We start from the raw sequence: 20,861 nt of genomic DNA, 5'->3' as shown, positions 1-20,861 counted from the left end.
GCATTTTGTAACCAATTGCTCGCCACTAAATTGATATAACGATGTAATTACTGTACGACATTCCAGGTCCTGCTTGCATAAAAGTCTCTGTAGTGAGATCCAATTGCCAATCATCTCAGATTTGCCTTAATTCTACAATTAATCACATTCATACTTCAGTTCCAAAGAGAAGAAACGGGTTCGCACATGCACTGGCAGAAATAATGGAGACACACAAATATAACTTTACTTTACATTCATTTGAACCTCCATTTTCTGTAATGAGTTCTTCCGCTCTGCCCTAAAAAGCATGGCTTTGTAAATCCTCATTTCACATGGCGGTGAAAGATGGCACTAACCTCTTGTGAAATCCTCCATCTCCCCTCGTCTATGCGTGCAGCGAATAAGGTCCTCAGCAGTGCAATATCTTTATGAAAGCCTTTCTGAACTCCACATTGAAAGTGGTATATATGATAGGGTTGACGGCACTGTTCACATATCCCAGCCAAGTGAAGGCATTGTACATTTCCAGCGGCACCACGCAGCTCGTGCAGTGAGTTTTCAAAATGTGAGTAATAAAAAAGGGCAGCCAGCAAATAATGAAAACACCTGCAACAGAGAAAATAAAGCTGAGGTATTCTGAGGACAAGACCTCAATCTAGGACTTTTATGTAGCTCGTGCTCGGCATACGGCTGAGAAAAATGACAGCATCGTGACCTCACCTAGAACAATAGCCAGCATCTGAGTAGCCTTCTTTTCTTTATGCTGGGATATCTTTCTCTGCTCATGGTTTTGGTCACTGTAGTTCGGGTTTTGCCATTGGGCAGTGCCTGAGTTTCAACAGGTTTGGCTTCTTTAGGGGTCTGGACCTCCTTGGCGTGCCCATTTTTCTCATCTACGTTTGACTGACATTCACCGTGGGAGGGAGAGCCATGGATGGGGCTTGGATTGGCCAGCAGATCGACGACCAGAGTGGATGCCAGTTTCTTTTTCTCTGGAGGGCTGGTGCATGGAGTAACGTCCACCCCCACATCACCACCTTGGTGCAGGACTTCCTTTATTAGTTGCTGTTGAAGACATGTTTATTATTAGTTGTATGAAAGACACTTTGAATGCCATGAACTAGTTTAGTTTTTTTGTTGACATAATTAATTTTGTTTATATTTGCACTATATAAGAATACAGATAACGTACAGCTAAAAGAAAGTAAAAAAAAAATGAAACAATATAAAAACAAATAAAATGGTCTTTTAAACATTGTAATGAGATATTAAACAAAAACATATTGTGACACTTTAGTTTACGGACACTATTGTGACACTTATTAGCATGCATATTACTGTTTACTATTACTTATAAAGCTCATATTATTATATCGATAAATTATATTACTAAAATAAAGGGAAACAAAATATTTATGAAGGACAATTTTTGAAGTAATGGAAAAAAAGCTTGACTAAACTATATTGCAATATGAAAGATATAATGTAGATCAATTAAAACTATAAACCTATAATAAAAATGAGTAAAACAGCCTATAGTGTCTTATTATTCTTGTTTTTTTCTAAACATAATTTTTATATAGTCTGGACAGGGCCGGTCCAAGCCTTTATTGGGCCCTAAGCCATATTTACGTATGACGCATTAAACCAGCAGACAATTGAATTTTCACAACATAAATATTAATTAAATTGTACTTTTATTACAAGTTATGTTTTTATTAGGGATGCACCAATATTTCGGTCGCGGAAAATTATCGGCCGTAAACGGCATTTTCGAAAGAGGGTTAGAAAGAGAAAAATGATAATACAAGCTGAAAATATGCTATATAATATATGGCGTGTCCGCCCTGTCATTCCATCGCTGTGATGCTCCGCTCAGTATCCGCTCGATGAACGTGTACCTGCCCGTATACGTCGTGACGTATGCTCAAATAACAAAGCTCAAAAAGCAAAGTCTGCTCGAATATGCACCGACAGGACTTTTCTATTGTATTTTCTACTGTGCTGTAACATGCTGCTGTACAGCTGATGCTACCCTCTCGTGATGATTGCTTTCTGTTCAATGGAAATTAATAAAAATGAGCAAACAATACATTTATTACAGTATTTCATTAATCTGTCCTAATGTTAGATAATACAGCTGTTTGAGTTCATTCAGAGTGCATTAACTAACAAGAACAACTGATGACTTTAATACTGCATTGGTAAATGTTGCAATTAACAAACATTAATAAATAAATGAATAAACCATTGTTCATTATTAGTTCATGTTATCTATAATATTCTGTCCAGTTTTGATACTTTCAGTAAAAGTGTGGTTCTTTTTAAAAGCTTGCGTTTTTCATTTATTTTTATTCAGTATCGTTAAAATTGTGTTAAATTAAAAGAATCTTACAAAATGACTCTATATTATTCAATAAAATAATAAATAATCATTACAAATCATTTTCGGTTTCAGTTTCGGTCACTTGCATCCAGAATTTTCGGTTTTAGTTTCGACCAGAATTTTAATTTCGTGCATCCCTAGATTTTATAATAAAAATTAAACGGCAGAGAGCATCTGTAAAACAACAACTCTTGATCTATATCTAGCTAACTGAGGCATAATGATATTGGAATATAATAGCACCCAAAAGGTAGGCTAGCTTAAATAATGTTAAGCTGTTATCAGTTTATGAAACAGAACCTTATTTTTATTGCAAAATTATATACCCAGGAAAGTTGCTTTTACACTAAAAAAAACTAATCAAGTAAAATGACATATTATATTAAAATATCTATTTGCTGATGTTTTGATGTTCAAACATGAACTTAGCTAAAACAAAAAACATACCCTAGGCTAAGCTAACAATCTGCTCAGGAAGCCTTTCTCAAAAGCAACCATGGTCGCAAGTTCTGTTGCTACCAACAGAGTTCAGTGGAAATAATGAGAACGACCAAAGTTAGTTAACTATGGTTTTAAAACACACCCCTGCCGCAAAAACAACTATTTGTCCCTCCTCCACCCTCAAAATCAATTTAACCCTTTGATGTTTTTACTGCCACTGAGCCAGAGAAAAAAAAAAGTGGAATGACGTGAAAATAAATAAATTATATGTACAGATTATTTACTATTGCACTTTCGTAAAATTACAATTGCCTATCGACATAATATATCACAAATTAAAAAATTAAATAAAATATAATTTCATGTCGGCTACTCTTGGGGCCTCCTCCGTGGCCACAAGGCCCTAAGCAGCCGCTTAGTTCGCTCATGCCTTGGGCCGGCTCTGAGCCTGGAATACTAGTAGACCAGCATGGGAGAAAAGTACATAGTACAGTACACGCAATATTGAAAATTATGTTACGTGTGAAAATAAAAAGGGTATTCAAGCTTATTTGCACTAACCTGACAGACCCTGACAGCATTAATTGGTGACCTTATGGCCTCTCATTAACTATTCACATTTAAAGTAGTTGCTAAATCAATGCTTGTTTAATACAGGCAGGCTGTCAGCATGGATGTATGACTCACAGTCGTCCAGCTATAATCCATCTGATGTGATATATGACTCACAGTAGCCCAACTGCAATAAACAGTCCGTGAAAGAGAAAAGAGTTTTATTCACTTACATTTATTCACCCTTACAATTAGTTAAATAAGCTAAATCTAATGATAATAAATGAATAAGAAATAAGAAAATATCAATGTTACATTAACTTAACTACTACCTCGTAAATCTTCTGCTAAAAACTGTTTTTTGATGTTACTGCAGTTTTTTACACTCCACATTACTTTCCCAATGTAATTAGGAATGTTCTTTTTAACTGCAATTGTAATGCTTTTCATTGACACTAATAGTGGATGTATTCAGTGGCTAATAAAAATCTGCTTTGCACAACCAGGGGTGCATTTCCAAAAACCATTGTTAGCAGACTATGGCTGTTAGTCCTGTTGAACTCTATAGGTAACGGCAGAACTTCTGACCATATTGCCTTTGGGAAATGCGCCTCTCAGTGATCGTACTTATAAGTATTCAAACAAAGTGTCTGCATTGCATTCATTCAAAAAGTTTTACATCCCCTTGAGAAACTCTGTTTACTCGAATAAAACTTCTAGGCGAATGTATTGAAATAATTTTTTTCTTCCATCGCATATTTTTCCCATCGCCACGGCCCCTTAGGGCTTTATATATACAAGATCAACAAAATCTAAAATTTAAATCCAGTTATGTCAAATTAAGACTCTTAATAAGAAATAATAAAGTGCATTTCAGTGTGTTAAATACAGACGAGACTAACAAAAGTAAAATCATCATCATTTATCATGTAATTATTCAGTAAGTACAAAATAAGGGAAACGCCATGCATTAATAAGTTTCACTCATGTACTAATTTGCAATTAAATTAGTAATGGTCCTACTTTTTAGTAATCACAGAACAAAGAAAAACGTATAAATAGTAAACAGGTGTGTTAAATAATGTGATACCGTTAACAGTTTAATTTATTTTATAAGTGCAATATAATCAACCCATGAAATGCACTCTTTTTTATATATAGGCTATGTTTATTAGCCACCTGTTTTCATTTAGTAGTAATAGCAAATGGAAATTTGGCAGCTTTTGTGAAGTCTAGTGTATAATGAGTCTAATTTACATAAAACATAGGTGTGTATGCAATTTAATTAGCATTAGAATGCAGGACAGCTAGTTAGTGAATAATCAATCAATCACTTTTATTTATATAGTGCTTTTAATTGTACACAGATTGTATCATAATAGCTAGGTATAGCTAATGAATAACAGAATAGTTAGTGAATAACAGGTATCTGCATTGATTCACCTCGTGGAAAAGTGGCGTAATGGCTTGTTTTTTCATAGAAAAGTGCCTGGTATACAACACAGGATCTGTGGAAAATATCCAATATTTTTGCACTGTACCAAAACTGTACTTTATGCATATACTTCCCTGCACTATAGAGGCAGTTGACACAGACAATTTTTATCACTTTTCACGCAAATATTGCTCTGCATGGTTCTTCGTGACAATGCATGTGATCGCATCAAAACAGATTTACCATTGTGCAGAATTTGCTAACTAATACAATTTAATGTTTGTATCACATAACCAACTCTATGTGTATGGCTTTTCCAAAAAAAGCAAGATTGCTCAGTAGCTCACCTGGTACGGCATTACTGAAGCAACTCCATTCATAAGCAAAAGTTATGTAGTGTGTACTTCAAATGGCCAGCTTCTTTTTTTTTTGTATGGATTTTGTTTTAGAACCGAACTTCTCTCCCCATAAAGAGGAAAGAGCATTGAGATATATTGGATGTAATGGTGTAAATGCAGAGGCAGCTGCATACATATACTGAATCTACAGAATCACAATGCTTAATAGCATTTTCATTACTTGTTTTATAAGTAAAGCACACTTACTGCTTTCTTGTTTTTGGCAGGTAAACCCCCATTGGTCTTAATGATAACTGTGCACAATTTCACATCTTCAGGATGAGTGCACTTTTCCTGTGGCAAGAGTAATAAGAATTTGATTCAGCATGTGGTCGACATTAAATTCCAAAGACAGCATGGAGCCTTGAAAATCATTCATAGGTATATTTGGAGCCTCTTGATGACACACAATGCAAATAAATCCACTGAACACAAAAGAGCCTTTCTAGCCCAATGAAAAAGAGATTTCTTCAGTAATTTGTAAGTACCTCAAAAAGTCCTCGGGACCCTTAAAAACTAGATGACTAAACCCACTGATCCAAAGTGGCCATTAAAAACAGCTGGTGCGAGAAATCGATGATGAAAAAGCACAAAGGTCAGAAAAAAAGAAATAATTTGTAGCTCTTCTGTATTGCGCTGAAAACAGAAGATGAATAAAGGGTAACCGGTATATCATATTCGCAATCTGCGCTGACACATAAATAGCACAGGGAATTATGTTTAAAAACCTTACAGCTCAGGAAAAATGGCAATGACTTCTTTTGCTTTACCGGCTTTACTTCCATAGTGTCCAGTGGGTAATGCATATTCATCAAATTCAAAAAAGGCAATACCCTCATAACCAGATACAATGTACACAGTGGGGATGCTGAAATCAGACTGTCTAAAGATAAAACCACCATTCATTTTCATTTCCACTATACTTAGATATCTATCTGCCAGTAGCCACAACCAAGCATTAATTGACATGTACATGCAAAATTACTTATAGTTCGTCCATCATAAATAGATAGCAGATATTAATCAGAAAGTCTACTAATACTCTAATACGAGTTCTGTTGCAAAATGTAAGAAAGGGACCATCAGAATAAAGTGTTATCAATGAATCTAACAACACTGTAACATAATACTGATTCAAGATTTTGGGATCATTATCCTGCAGATCCCAGCATTACCCCAGGAATTCTATAATTAACACTTCTTCTAACTTCTAAACACTTCTAACTTCTCCCCATATTTTCTAGAAGGAGGGCAACTCTCTTTTCTAAAACAACATTGACACCATGTCTTGTCCAGTGGGGAATGCTGGGTATTTTCTCTGAGGCTACTGTCTCACATGGTGCATATCACCTTGAGAGGGGGCAGAGCATCAGCGTCTGTCTTCTGGCAGCTCCGTTTAGTGTTGACCCGTTTTCGACGCTTACGAAGAACCACGTAGATCTGCACGTACACGAGAAGGGTGATGATGAAGGGCACGTAGAATGACATGATGGAGGAGTAGACAACAAAAGCGGGGTTGGCGATTTCACATACGGTATCATCCCGTGTAGCTAAAAGAGAGAGAGAGAGAGAGAATAAAATACGGTTACACAATTAATTACGGCTACAAAACTAATTAGTTCATTGAGGCACTGGCAAATGCCTGTATGGCAAATTTCCCCTAACAATTGCAAATTAGCTCTAGATTAGAATTAGATTAGAAGCGTACTGGAAAATTTATAACAGTATGACAACGTCAAGTGAACTCAAAACGTAATACAAATGCCGTACTGGAAAATATATATAAATACATTGAAATATAAGATAAGATTAAAAAGACTTAAAAAGTTATATGCACATCAAGATTTTTATATTTGGTTTATGTCACTGATGCAGTGTAATATTAAATAAAACGTATTTACTACAGGTTTAGGGTTAAGTTTAGCCTTAATTGCTATCAATTATGAATATACTACATATGGGGCTTTTGAAAGTTTGATTCCGACTGACTGACAAATGTTTTAAAGGAACACTCCATTTTTTTGTTTGGAAATAGGCATATTTTTCCAACTCCCCCAGAGTTAATAAGTTGAGTTTTGCCATTTTGGAATCTATTCAGCCGTTCACCGTGTCTGGTGATAGCAGATTGGATTTCATGATCTATGTAAAGCCATGCCTTACAGTGCTATCTTCAGGCCCGGAGATTAACTGAGTAGATTCCAAAACGGTAAAACTCAACTTATTAACTCTGGGGGAGTTGGAGGATGAGCCCCAAAAAAGTGGAGTGTTCCTTTAAGGTGCATGTGCAAATATTGTTTAGGGAACGCACAGCTGAAGTTTAACGCTGGTCTTGATAGCATTACGGTTCCACTTCTTCAAATGATTTCAGTTCATTAAAAAGTTATTTCAATCTACAACAGCAAAGGACCAAAATCTGCAAAGCATAATTAATAAACTAAATAATGACAAACATGATAAAAATTACAAACTCTCCATAATTTGCCATTAGATTTTATTATCTATGGAAGGCACATTCACTTCTTTTTGAAATTAACAAAGGAGTCTGAAATTGGGATGAGAATATTAGTTATAATAAGATTATTATTATTATATTTTTGCCCTAACGAGCCACAACAGTGATTCAAAACTAACAACAATGGGTTCTATTTTAGATATTGTTTCTATTTCAGAGACGGCTAGAACAACTTTTTAATAAAGTTTTTAATGGAATTTAATAGAAGTCACTTAGTATGTTTGTATTGCATCATATTTGACTATTTTGGGCCATTTAAAAAAATGATAAACCTGACCAGTGTTATTTTAACTATATAGAATACTACATTTCATTTTTATCATTAACTTACATTTAAATGTAATATACTTTTATGTTTTAAAAAGTGAAATTTTCAGTGAATCTCTATGTTGTTGATTTATTGTGAAATGCATGTGACAATTAATTGATTAAATTAGTTTTAAAATTAATTTCATTTTGTATTTTGTATTTAGATTGTATTGTGTGTGTGTGTGTATATATATATATATATATATATATATATATATATATATATATATATATATATAATACAATCTAAATACAAAATGAAATTAAGGGAAACATTAGGGAAAATAACCTAATGTTAATTCTTGTGTGAACTGTTGCTTTATGAATATTAGGGAAAAAAACTCATTTACCTGTGTTATTTAATCCGAACAACAAGGGGCAGGAAATAGCGAATGAAAGCACCCAAACCACCGAGATCATTACCGTGACTCGTCTCTTGGAGCTGTAGCGTGTGTTGTACAACATCGGCATGGCAACAGCCGTGTACCTACACCAGAAGCCCAGAGGGAAGGAGATGAAGAGGGGGTGGATTTGCATTCAGGCAGACAAACAGAGAAGGAAACAATGATGGTCACACCTGACTAGCTGCCTCTGATACAAGCTGCCATTATTGTGCCATCATCTCTCTTTTTTGTAAGTGTAATAAACCTAAACATCATCATGATCATCACCATCATTTCCAAAGCTTTCAGGGGTCTTCCTAGCCCAGCAAAAAGCTTACCAAGTTTACCAAGCATGAATTGCACTGATGTCTAGTGATCTCTGCGTTGTTTTATAGCACTGGTTTCATGAATTCAGAATGATCTGTTTTTTGCAATGCAACTTCTGTAATCCGACATGCTTTAGTGGGACTCTTCAGAATGTCAAAAGTACCCATTTATAACATTATTCTCCATCAAATAGACATCATCTGATGAACTACTGCTGCCATGATCAATAAAATGTAGATGAAGATCTCTTCTTAACTAATATTCAGTATACCACCTGCTTTCTGTGGATGGGAATAGCATGGTTCTATGTTAGTGACCTTTGACTTTCATTATATGGATGAAACATTTTTCTTCCCTTTCCATAAAATCAATTAAGTCAAATACATTTGAAACAACATAAGAGCAGAATTTCCATTTTTGAGTTAATTATTCATTTTCCTTTGTCTTTCATCTTTCCTTCACTATTTCTAACAACTCACTGACCAAATGGGTTTGAATGACTTTTGGGTGCTAGCACAACTGTATAAACAAGAAGATGCCTATTTCATAAGGTATAACATCCCCCCGTTCTACTGACCACAAAAACATGTAATTGATTTAAGACATTCTTGCTATTCAAAAGAATCATTACACTTTTCCTGAACCGACAGCAAAACCTACCTGTCAATACTAATGGCACACAGATTAAGAATGCTGGCTGTACACATCATGACGTCCAGGGTGACGAACACGTCACAATGGATTTTACTGAAACGCCACTCCCCCACCACCTGCAACACACGTATATACACACACAGACTTGAAAAAACAAGTTCAGTTATTTACTGTGAAAAACAGTAAGACTATACTGCCCTACCTGTCTTAGGACATAAATGCACCTTGGCGAACTTTTTAGCGAGACGCGTACCAACAAGTACATATCACTGCAGTTTCCAAAAGAAATGAACACTAGAGGCAGTAAACCCTTTTATTGCTTTTCACACAGATTTACAAAGCTTCGTTTAATAAATCGGTTCAAGTTAAACCATGGATCTTTCAATTCTGAACCACCGCAATACAAACCTACATCAACGTAAAAATGTGCCAGGGTTCACATATTAAACTTACGTTTTAGCGCCACTCAGTGGATGTTTCACTTTGAAACTGCGGTGAAACATGCGGTAAGGCACGTAAAAAAAGTATTGCACAGAGGTACATGTTTTTATGAGACCAGGTTGATACTTGTTAGGATTTCTGTCTGTCTGTCGGTCAGTCCGTCTTTCTGTGTATGAATACTGCCATGAAACCTGAGCATAGCTACACTATTTTAGATTCATAGCGGCGCATATCGAAGAATCTTTTTTCAGTTTGATATCATATAAAAATAACAGTATTTTAAAAAGCTTTTGAAATAAAATGACTCATGATTGTAAAATGCTGTTGACGGTTTTATAATAATATCAGGAATATCCAGTTGTTTTCCACAAGACCTTTTATTTAGAACCTGTATGCACTTTTGTATGGAGAGATTTATAACACCCCACAGAGCCTTAGCAGTACTGCTGAGAAGCCATTGATACACACAAATCAGTGTGACGACAAACGGCAGCATTTCTATGAAATATTCAAGTTTGCAGTTTTACAAGCAAGAGATGAAACGATAGCTCACGGAAATGTAAAAGGGCTAAAAGCATTTGAGAAGTGGGAGATATATTCATGCTTTATTAATGCGTGAAAGGCTATTTCCTCCATCATTCATTCAGTAGTTTGAATAAAAAAAAGAAAAACACATTCCATGGTTGCCTAGCTTTTGTTGTTTAATTTATCTCTTAATATTATCTCTTAAAAGTCCACCACATTTCTATTCAAGTGCATTCAAGCTTTTAGTAGTGGTCTTAAGCTCTTAGTATGAATAAGTAAAGAAGTACTTAATGGAATTTGAAGTATGCATACTTAGGATGATAAGTGATAATACAGTAATTACTGTGTGATTTTTTTTTTTGGCTCATTGTGCGTTGCATATTTCTTTAATCATTTTTGGCCTTTTTACTTTGACCTTTCTGTTTTATTATAACTATATTCAAAGACTATAACGTAAGACCTAACGTAATCAGCTACTGGAGTTGTTGTTATTCTTAGACATATAAAATGAAGAATGATGCTAAATTGCCTACATATGCCTCAGTTCCAATGCAGTGCAGAAGGGGAGAGTGGGGAACAACACTTTTCAGTTGGTGTAAATCCACAAGGGGTTCAGAGGATAATTTTTATCTCACACTTGTCTAGTACAAATATGTCACTTTGTTTCATTGTTACATTGTATAATTTTTTTCTTTATATGACCTAAAAAAATGCCCCATAGGTGGGATACATATGACGACTTACGTTATCTGATATAATGGAAAAAATATATATAGACAAACAACATATTTTTGACAATAAAATAAAAGTGTCTTAAATTAAACCTAGGTCAAATAGCCAGCCTCGTTGGCAGAGTCTATTTAAACTAACTCCATTTAGTGTAAATAGCATCTAATTGCTTTATACACTTAGTGTAAATAGCCACTTGCAAAATAAAATGATTAAATTCCTTAAATTTAAGTTTTTGAAGAATTAAAAATAATCAGATTTTTCAGTTTCAAGCAATAAACATTACAACCATTTTTGGTGAATAAAATAATAACATATTTTTTATTTTTAATGAATATGACAAACTGAGTTAAAAAATTTACTCCAGTCAGAAGTGTATATTTAGGAAAAATATTAATTTATATGATCAAAAGATTTTAGAATTTTGTTGCACCGTTTTCCTCTATTTAATGTTGATTAAACTGAGTTAATGGCATTAGTGTTGTTTTTGGAAGCCTTTTTTAATTTTTGTTTTAGTCTAGACTTTGTGTCAAGCTTTGTGTCATTTTAGTTTTTATTAGTTTTAGTCACGTTCATACTATTTTTACTCAAGTTTTAGTCAGCTAAAAGTCCGAGCATTTTAGTTATATTTTAGTCAGAATTATCCATGACTATGAGCATTTACTCCATAACTTATAATAGATTTTTATCATCATTATTAATATTACTAATATAACCCAGTTTACATTATTATGGCATACATTTATTATGGCATACATATATTATTGTGAGCCTTACAGCACTAGTGTGCCATTTTTCACTTGTTATTATATATTTACATATTATATGTCACTATTCTTTGATTTTAGTAGATCTTCCTAAACTGTTACTGTTTTCCTTCACAAACAACTTAAAGTGGGCTTTGTATTTATTAAAAACCTAATCAGTTTCTTTTGCAGCTGTCTACCTAGCCCTAGTTGATTGTGCCAAACCATTCCACCATCAAATAACTACAAATCAATATGTGTAGGTTATTCTAAAAATGTCATTTTCTTATATTAAACAATTATCCTCCTCAGAAAGTGCTTTCTTAATAGAGTTAGATACCCTTTCCAACTGAGAACTTATTAGTACTCATGTGGCACCACATTAGCCGGCAGTAGCTGATACCAAGGGAACAAGACTTGAGTGAGCTAATAGAAAGAGCAAGATTTTCCAGAACAACTCTATAGAGTAACAATGAGTCGGTCTGCTTTCTTCTTTATCTCAGGAGACGTAAAGAATTTTTCTCCACCTCTTATCACTGCAGCCTGTCATATCTGATCTACCTGTCATTTTCAGCAATAACAAATATCAAAAACTGAAAGGAATCTTTGGATTTGACATTTGACTTCATTATAGTACTCTTTGGCCGCAAACTTTTGTGCTTTTAGAGATAGCATATAAATCAAAAGAGTATCATAACTCGTGCAAAGCTTCTTGGGAGGAATTCTGCAGTCCACCATGCAAAACTGAACTGAAAATTCATTTTACATTCAAGTAGTAAACAGCGTTGAGTTGGAATTTTAATGTAAAACAATTTCAATCAATTCAAGGATCGATAGCCTTACAAATGTGATAGAAATGTGCATTTTATACATTTCATTACATTTTGCAAGAATCGAATAGGGGCCAATTCTTACTTTTAAAAATGCATACAGTTCGTGGTTTCTTCTTTCGACCATACATGCAGTAATTACACAACTAATGTTGTAAATAACTCGTATGTATTGTTTTCCAAAACTGTAGCTGCAGGAAAAGTGACACCGCAATGAATATTCTTATATTGTCCTATATTATGAGCACTATATTTACTCATTCTTCAAAACCTTCATAAACTCTCCAGAGAAATAACTGTTATGGATGTCCCTTTCTGCAAGAAGGAAATGATGAAGGTTTTCACTTGGGAGTAGTCATTGATTTGGTGTTATCTCACTGCTTCAGCCTAGTACTTTTACAAATCCCTACTATAAAAACACACTTTCAACAATGAACACTTTGTGCTATATCATCAGTCTATTTTCGAATCCTCCTAAATCATGTCCTGTCAGCTGGAAACGTCAACATAACTCAGCATAAATTTGCTTGATCTTCTTTCCCTCGTCACTATATCTTTGGTTCTTCTCAACACAGATCCTATTAACTTGACTTAGTTTTTTATAAATCAGTGCTGGCATAATTCATCAGCCTTCCCTTTCCCCATCCTCTCCATCATTAGATGCAGGAATCACAGTGAAAGCATGTCTGCCTGAGCACATCTTTATAAAGCTATTCATTATTTACAGGTAAACGATGACAAGGCGACACTTCTTTTACGCGGCAAGACTCTCTATCTCGCTCGACAGCTCAATACAGTGTTTGCAACACTGTCAGGAAACTCTAGAGTGATTGAAGATTTCTATCTTATCTGTCTAGCTTTAAGTCTTAAAGCAGGTGCCTCAGTAACCAAATAAATTGTTCGCTGGGCCTAATTCAAGCTCTTCGACAGGGTGGTAATATAGGGGGCACGCCAAATATTTTCTGATCTCAAAAATATGCCATTTAAATATATATGTATATATAACGTTATTAACTTTAACCAAAGATAAAAGTTAAGAAGTTTTAGTTTCATTGGTCCTCGTTCATTCAGTAAAATTAAAGTGTCATGTACAATTCTACTTTGCACATCAATAAGATTCAAAGCATTAATATGACAGTATAAACATTTACCTTAATCACGCAGTGGTCGTTGTGTAGATATTTATTATGGTAACACTTTATTTTGATGGTCTCTTATGAACATTCTGTTGATAATAAGTAACTTTGCACCTGTCAAATAACTTTCATTAGAGTATAAGACTGTCTTCTTATTATCTGTTAATTCTTTATTGTCGTGATCTCCCAACAGACTTTCTACTGACTTTAGGTAGTGTTAGTCTACTATACTCTACTAACACTCTAATGAGAGTCAGGAGATATGTAGTGGCAATGGTAATTATGGTCAATAGAATGTGTAGACCATGTCAGTAGACCATCAAAATAAAGTAAAACCTTTATTACTATTTCTAGTGGCATTTTAAAACTCTTTTTTTTCACTTGAGTGTGGGTTTTTGCTCATATTTTTATTTAATGGATTTATTTCTTTACCACTGCTTTGGCTTTGAACGTTTGTGGACTGGAATGGAATTATTAATTTATTTAACATTTAATAATATCTATAACCTATATCCTTCCACTATACCATATTTGATTGTTTTAGAAACAATACTACTGACAATTTTGTCGTGACATGGATTACATGGATTTTGAGACAGTGCTATAATGGCATTTTACCCATGATAGTGACTGATTGATATATTCATCCAGGTCTAAAAAAAAAAAAAAAGGAAGTATCATAGTGCTTTTTGATGCGCAAAGAGTTTTGAGTGCGCAGTTGCTGACTGCTTTAATACACTATTAAAAAACACTCTATACTTCCAAAAGACTTTCTACAACAGCCAAAATCATCAACATACTTCAAGAGACAATGGCACTATTCCCAGCCACCATTCAGAAGGCGTTTGCTAGTTTGCAATGATTTCAAAAGTCTGGGCATTTCAAGTGGTTTTATAATTAAACTGGCACTCTTAAGACAACTGAAGACAATGAACGTGTTGACACATGCAGAATGTTACAGTCCTTTCTAGTCATCTTTGTGTATTATAATTTAAATAGCTTTTTCATAGAGTTTTCTGTTCAATAATGGTGGATAACATCATTCATGTTTTTGATCTGAGTTGTGAGCTACTTTACGGTAACAGAATCCATTGCATAAACCCATCTAATCATTCACCGTGAACAATACGGTGGCCACATTTTTTCAAGGAGGTTGAAAGAGCAGCTGAGCTGACCCTGAGAAGTGCAGCCAAAGGCAAGTTCCACAGACTGATGCGGAGTGAGATGGACATTGGTAAGAGACATGGCAATGATGCCAAGTGGGTCTCTACTTTTTTCCTGACCTGCCGTACATGAGTTGTGCAGAGCCACAGTATTTCAAAGTTGGCACAGGATGAAAATGTCAGCATGCTTTCATTTCAACCATGGTAAGGCTTCTCATGTATCTTTAATAATGCTGTGCTACCAATGAGGTTTTTGCACATCTGAGGTTACCCTGAAATATGATATGGATTATATTTTATGGCCCCATGAACATGTCCGTGGAGAGTTTGTAAGGTTTGAAGTTCAAATTGAAGCATTTTAACTCTTTTTTACATTTTTTGAATCTTTTATGTATAGCATAATACATGCTGTTTGTTTCATTGCTATGTTAATAACTCTGAATGGACTCAAAGACAGTACATTAAAATTCTCCATTTGTGCTACTAAAAGCATGCATTCCCTACATTCACAGGACTATTATCATTATTTCTGGTTAATGGTGCAACTGAATAGCAATTCAACAGAGCACGCCTGTTGCGCTTTAGCAGTAGAACTGTAGGCTTTTGAGATAATATTGCCCTGAGCACAAACTAAATTTGAATAAATCCAACGGTTGGCTTTAGCTATAAACATCAAGAAGTATTAGGTCTGTGGCAGCGTTAAACTAAAATCAAAAATATATCTATATATATATATATAGACAGAGAGAGAGAGAGATTAAGTAAATGAATAATGAAAAAAAAAATCCAATTTCTGAACTAAACTTTAACTAAAATTTAAATGGAAACAAAAAACATAAAAATATTTATGTCAATAAAACAAATAACAATAACCCTAAAATAACTGCTGTCAGCCTACATGATTAAAACAAAGGATAATGCAGGGGTTCTCCAACAACAGCATAATGAAAGGAAGGAAAGGTTAGTCGATTAGTTTTAATTCTATGCCACTCAAAGTCAATCAATGAATCTATCAATGAAGGTCAATGTATCATTATCAAATGACCTGCAGTAGCAATCCATCTGGGAAGGGAGGGACATGAAGGTGTTCAGCCAGCAAAAACATTAGCCATTTTAGAAATATAAATATTACAATGTCCATAAGTCAAACTTTTGGGATCAATTGAAAAGCCATACATTCAGGGAGCTTCATATTTGAAACCATGGCAGAGACTCTAATTCTTAAAGGAATCAGTTGCATCTATTTAAATGCATGGTAGACAACAAATATTTTTGTAATTGATGTCGGCCCAACTTGCCTTATATTGAACAATGAGGCATGAATAAATAATTTGTAGTTTTATTTGTAAGGGACGCGCTATAAATTGGGACCATATTAGTTTTCAATACTGTGAATGCTTCTGGAGACCCTATACTTGCAAAGCTACAGTACTTTTAAAAGTTTTAGACACTAAAATGAGGATGAAAATTAGGATTTTCAAATAAATAATGTCATAAACAGATTTTTTTATCAATTAACTTCTATTAAGTAAATTAAATTATCATTTGGTGTCAGAGCTTTTGCCCTCAGTGCACTTGCACATAGTTTTTCAGGTAGCTTTGCAGGTTTCTTGAAGCAGTTGTCACATTTCTTCTGGGTTTAGTCTAGTCCCAACCTCAGACGTCACACCCAAGGACCATTGGCTAAAAGTCTGCTGCAAATGGTGCACTTATCAGGAATATCTTCAGGAGTTTCAAAGTCGAAATCAGATGTTGAATTATACAGGATTTCCGGAAGACGTGTATATCAGGGTCTTTAACGTACTGCCTGGAAACAAAGATGCGGTGACCCTGAACCATTCACGAAATATATATTTTATGTTACATTTACAACTGTGATGACAAAAGCTTATCAAATCAACTTAACGCTGGATTTTCAAAATTATGTGAGATATTTAAAATTTGTGGCATAGAATCTTTAAAACACATCAGATGGTGTCACACACCAGTCTGTTATTGACATTTCCACGCCCTGAAACATGGTGCTGAATGTAATGAACTGTGATTTGTGTATCGACATGTCGCTCAAACGGTCTCATGGGTTTCGCCTTGGCCAATGAATGCTGTCGCAGGTTTAATCTGCCTTAGATTGTTCTGTTAATTCTTTCTAGACAGACTGGAGGATGATGAGATCAGATCTTTATGTGGAGTACTAGCTGTTGTCAAGAAAAAAAAATCTCATTTTTACAATGTTTAGAATGAATGTTTGGAAATTTAAACTAAACTCTTAATACACTACAGCAAAAAAAAAAAAAATAAATAAATAAATATATATATATATATATATATATATATATATATATATATATATATATATATATATACACACATATATATATATATTTTGTCCACCACCGTATTTCACAGCAGGTAAATCTGTGTATTTAATGCATTGCCATAATATATTTAATTGCAATCTCATTATTACCTTAAGCAGTTAGATATTATTATTATTTAGATAGTTCTCTAAATCTACTGTAAACTTAATCAACTAAAAATATACTAAAACAATGCAGATGACTAGTCAAGGGCTATGTCGAACTAAATCAAAATTTCCCCCAACTGAAGTGTGACACCTTTCTTTTTTACCAAAAGTGAATCATTTTAGCTGTGTGTGATGCTTGGGGCAAAGGTCAAAATATCTTGCATCAAAAATTGAAAATCGCACTTGCAGGGTTCTGTTTGTTGTCCTATACAGAGTGAAACACCTAAGGACATGAGAAGGAAATGTGAAATTACCCTACTGATGCATTGCTGCAGCTCAATTAGTCCCCTAGTTCCTATGGAACCTTTGTGGGGCTACAAATTATAATCTGAGGTGCAATATGTTTCAAGGACAAAGGACAGATCAATTGGCTGTCTGGGAGCTGGAAATCACACAGCTGACACAGAAGCCGTGTGGTGCAGAGTGCATTATAAACCCGAAAGCTGTACGGCGCCAGCTTACAGAAGCCCCTGAGATATGTCCCGAAGGTGTTGTTAGCTGATTATCCAATTAAATTAATTCAACAGCACATATTTAAACAATAGCGAGGCACTTTGAATCATGCCTCATATCCTTAAAGTGTTTAAAAGTCAAAGTTGAGGCTCATTTTTTTGACATACAGTCTTGGGTTATTTTCAACTTCCAGCAACCCAGAAATGTGGCTCCATATGACACAATTAATGTTTCTTACCTCAAGGTACACCACCCAGGGCATAACTAATGTGGCCACGAGAAGATCTGCCACCGCCAGGCTGACAATGAGGTAATTAGTGGTGGTCTGCAGCGCTTTCTCTCGGGAGACTGCCATACACACCAATACATTGCCGAAGACAATGACAAAGATGAGGAGAGTCAGGAGCATGGCATAGTAGTTATACTGATGCTTGGCCTCACAGCTTGTGCTGTTGAGGGCCCCGGTCCCGTTGTCATAATAAGTGTCATTGTAGGGATACTCCGTGAGGAAATCCATGAGCTGTGGCCAGGGAAGAAGCCTGAAACTGAGAGACATAATTCACTGTCAGTGAAGCTGCAAACACGGAATGAAACCAAGCAGTAGTACGCCAACACAAAGGAAAATATTATTGATCAGAGGTTGCTCTATCATTTCTCAGCGGAGTTTTCAGTTATGTTTTATTTATAGCATGCGTGTGCAATTTAAAGCCCATGTTCATCACGAAATGGAAAGAAAATTAGACTTTTTTTCAAACAGCTGAAGTCATATAGTGTGAGATATTGAACTGAAAATTCTTACATTTTTCTTGCAATTCTGAGGGTTTTTTCCCCCAGAATTCTTGCAATCTTCGCCTCAGCATAAAAAATAGGGTTACACTTTATTTTGATAGTCCACATTCTACTATACTACATGTGCACCAACTCTTAGAATAGACTATTAGGGTAGGTTTAGGGTTAGTAGAATAAGTTTCTAATAGTATGTTGTATGTTGTGGACCCATCAAAATAAAGTGTTAGAAGACATTAAGCAGGCAGCCTACAAATACTCTAATGGCAAAGTTGTTTACTGTAAAGTGATAAACAGTTACCAAAATGAGTTTTTAAAGTTGCAGTTAAATTCAAGTGAAATTGTTAAATTAAGGTTGTAAAAGAAAGGTTTGAATTTACATACACATCTCAGACTTTTGATAGCGTCCGTACTAGCATTATAGCAAGCCTGAATAGAACGTTTGTCAAAACCCTGAAAAAACGACACATGAGATTTCTTAAGTATATTTCCCAAGACAAAAAAGTGAAACAAAAGTCTTCATTTGCATTTAATCTTGCTGACTAGGAGAAAAAAATTGATTTTAAAGAGGTTTTTTTTCCTTTCCACCTGAATCTCTGTTAACCTTCGAAGGGGAGCAGAACTAAACTTAACAGAATTAATGGATTAAACAGTTGTTTAATGAGAGGTCATTTATATTCACGCAAAATGTTTTGTGACTGTGTGAGAACAGATTCAATTTAATACAGTTGCAAAAGCGGCAAGACGCAGTGGAAGACAAAATTAATGAGAACGGGGAATCATGTGAACCCTTGCACAATATGGGTGACACTGAGCATTGTAAATGAACAATCTGCACAATCACAGCATTCACCTGACACTCACACTATCACACCCATCTTCATTTCCTATGTATAATATTTGAGACACACATTAGAGAAAATATCTTCTATCCTTCCTCCAATTTCTCCTCTAAGCTCCATAACACTGGACAGCTGCTGAGACATGATTGATTTTTCTGCGTGAATAGTGGCATAATAGCTGTCTTGTATTGATTTGGAATTTACACAGCAAGATCTATTCCTGCTCCAAAATCAACATCTCAAACCAACAGGAAATAGCAGCGAGGGTACACACCACCACAGCTTAGGAACAATTATTATATATATTACAAATATATTATATTTATTCAAATAATCTCTGAATTCTCTAATGTTTGTCACAAGGGAAATTATGGCTGTGTTAAATATTTATGTGTCAGTACTTCAGTCAGAAATCCAATTAAATGGGTGTCAATGGGTAACACTTTATTTTAGGCTCTCTTAACTAGTTGATTATTAGCATGCACATTACTAGAATATTAGCCATTTATTAGTAGTAATTAAGCACCTACATCTCTAATCCTACTCAGTACTTAAATTTTACACCTACCTTACCAGCTAAATATTATTAAATGAGGGAAGTTAATAGCGAATAAGTGTTCCCTATTCTAAAGTGTTACCTGTCAATGTATGTTTAATTAACCATTTATTTCTTAAATTTCAAAAACTGACAAACACTGACAAATATTCACTGGAGTGTAAAAGTGTGAAACTACTGTATACTGCTGGTTAAGGTGTAAACAAACACACTCCTGAACCTCCTGAATTAGACATGCATTTTGGTGTGGAAAATCAGTCTGATCTGTGTTCACCCTCAATCAAATGTTTTGGACTTGTGAATGACAGTTTATCTAATCTCGCATGTCACCGCCTCCCCGCGCTCATCCACTCTGTTACACAGGTTTCCGAACATTTGCCCTCTTTAACTCGAAAGCCTATAGCTGTCAAGCTTTAGAGTGTTCAGCTTCAGATGCTTCTGAAAGCACTAAATCCTCAAGAGAGTCGTCATTATCTCTTGTTAAACTCCGCAGAGCACAGATGATCCATATGTTGTACTATAAGACATTCACAAACGGTAATGGCAAAATCTAATGAACGAAGAAAAACGCAAATGTTCAAGGCAAATAAATAAAAACATGAAAAAAATACAGCCCTTTATCATTTTCTTTTCCATAGAAAAAAATAGTAAGATAAATCTACAAACAAAGAATAGAGAATAAAACAAATGGCCTTTTGCAGAAACAATCACCCTGGTCCTTTTATAGCAACAATTTATATCCGCTGCCCTC

At 34.8% G+C, this 20,861-nt stretch overlaps 1 pseudogene; it reads right to left on the bottom strand.

Annotated features, from left to right (window-relative positions):
• Positions 1-309: 309 nt before the first annotated feature.
• LOC122349899 overlaps positions 310-20,861 on the bottom strand; it is a 43,509-nt pseudogene continuing 22,957 nt past the window's right edge.

Source organism: Puntigrus tetrazona, chromosome 8 (assembly GCF_018831695.1).
Source record: "Puntigrus tetrazona isolate hp1 chromosome 8, ASM1883169v1, whole genome shotgun sequence".
NCBI classification, from domain to species: domain Eukaryota; kingdom Metazoa; phylum Chordata; class Actinopteri; order Cypriniformes; family Cyprinidae; genus Puntigrus; species Puntigrus tetrazona.
This window is presented reverse-complemented; position numbering and strand designations above follow the sequence as displayed.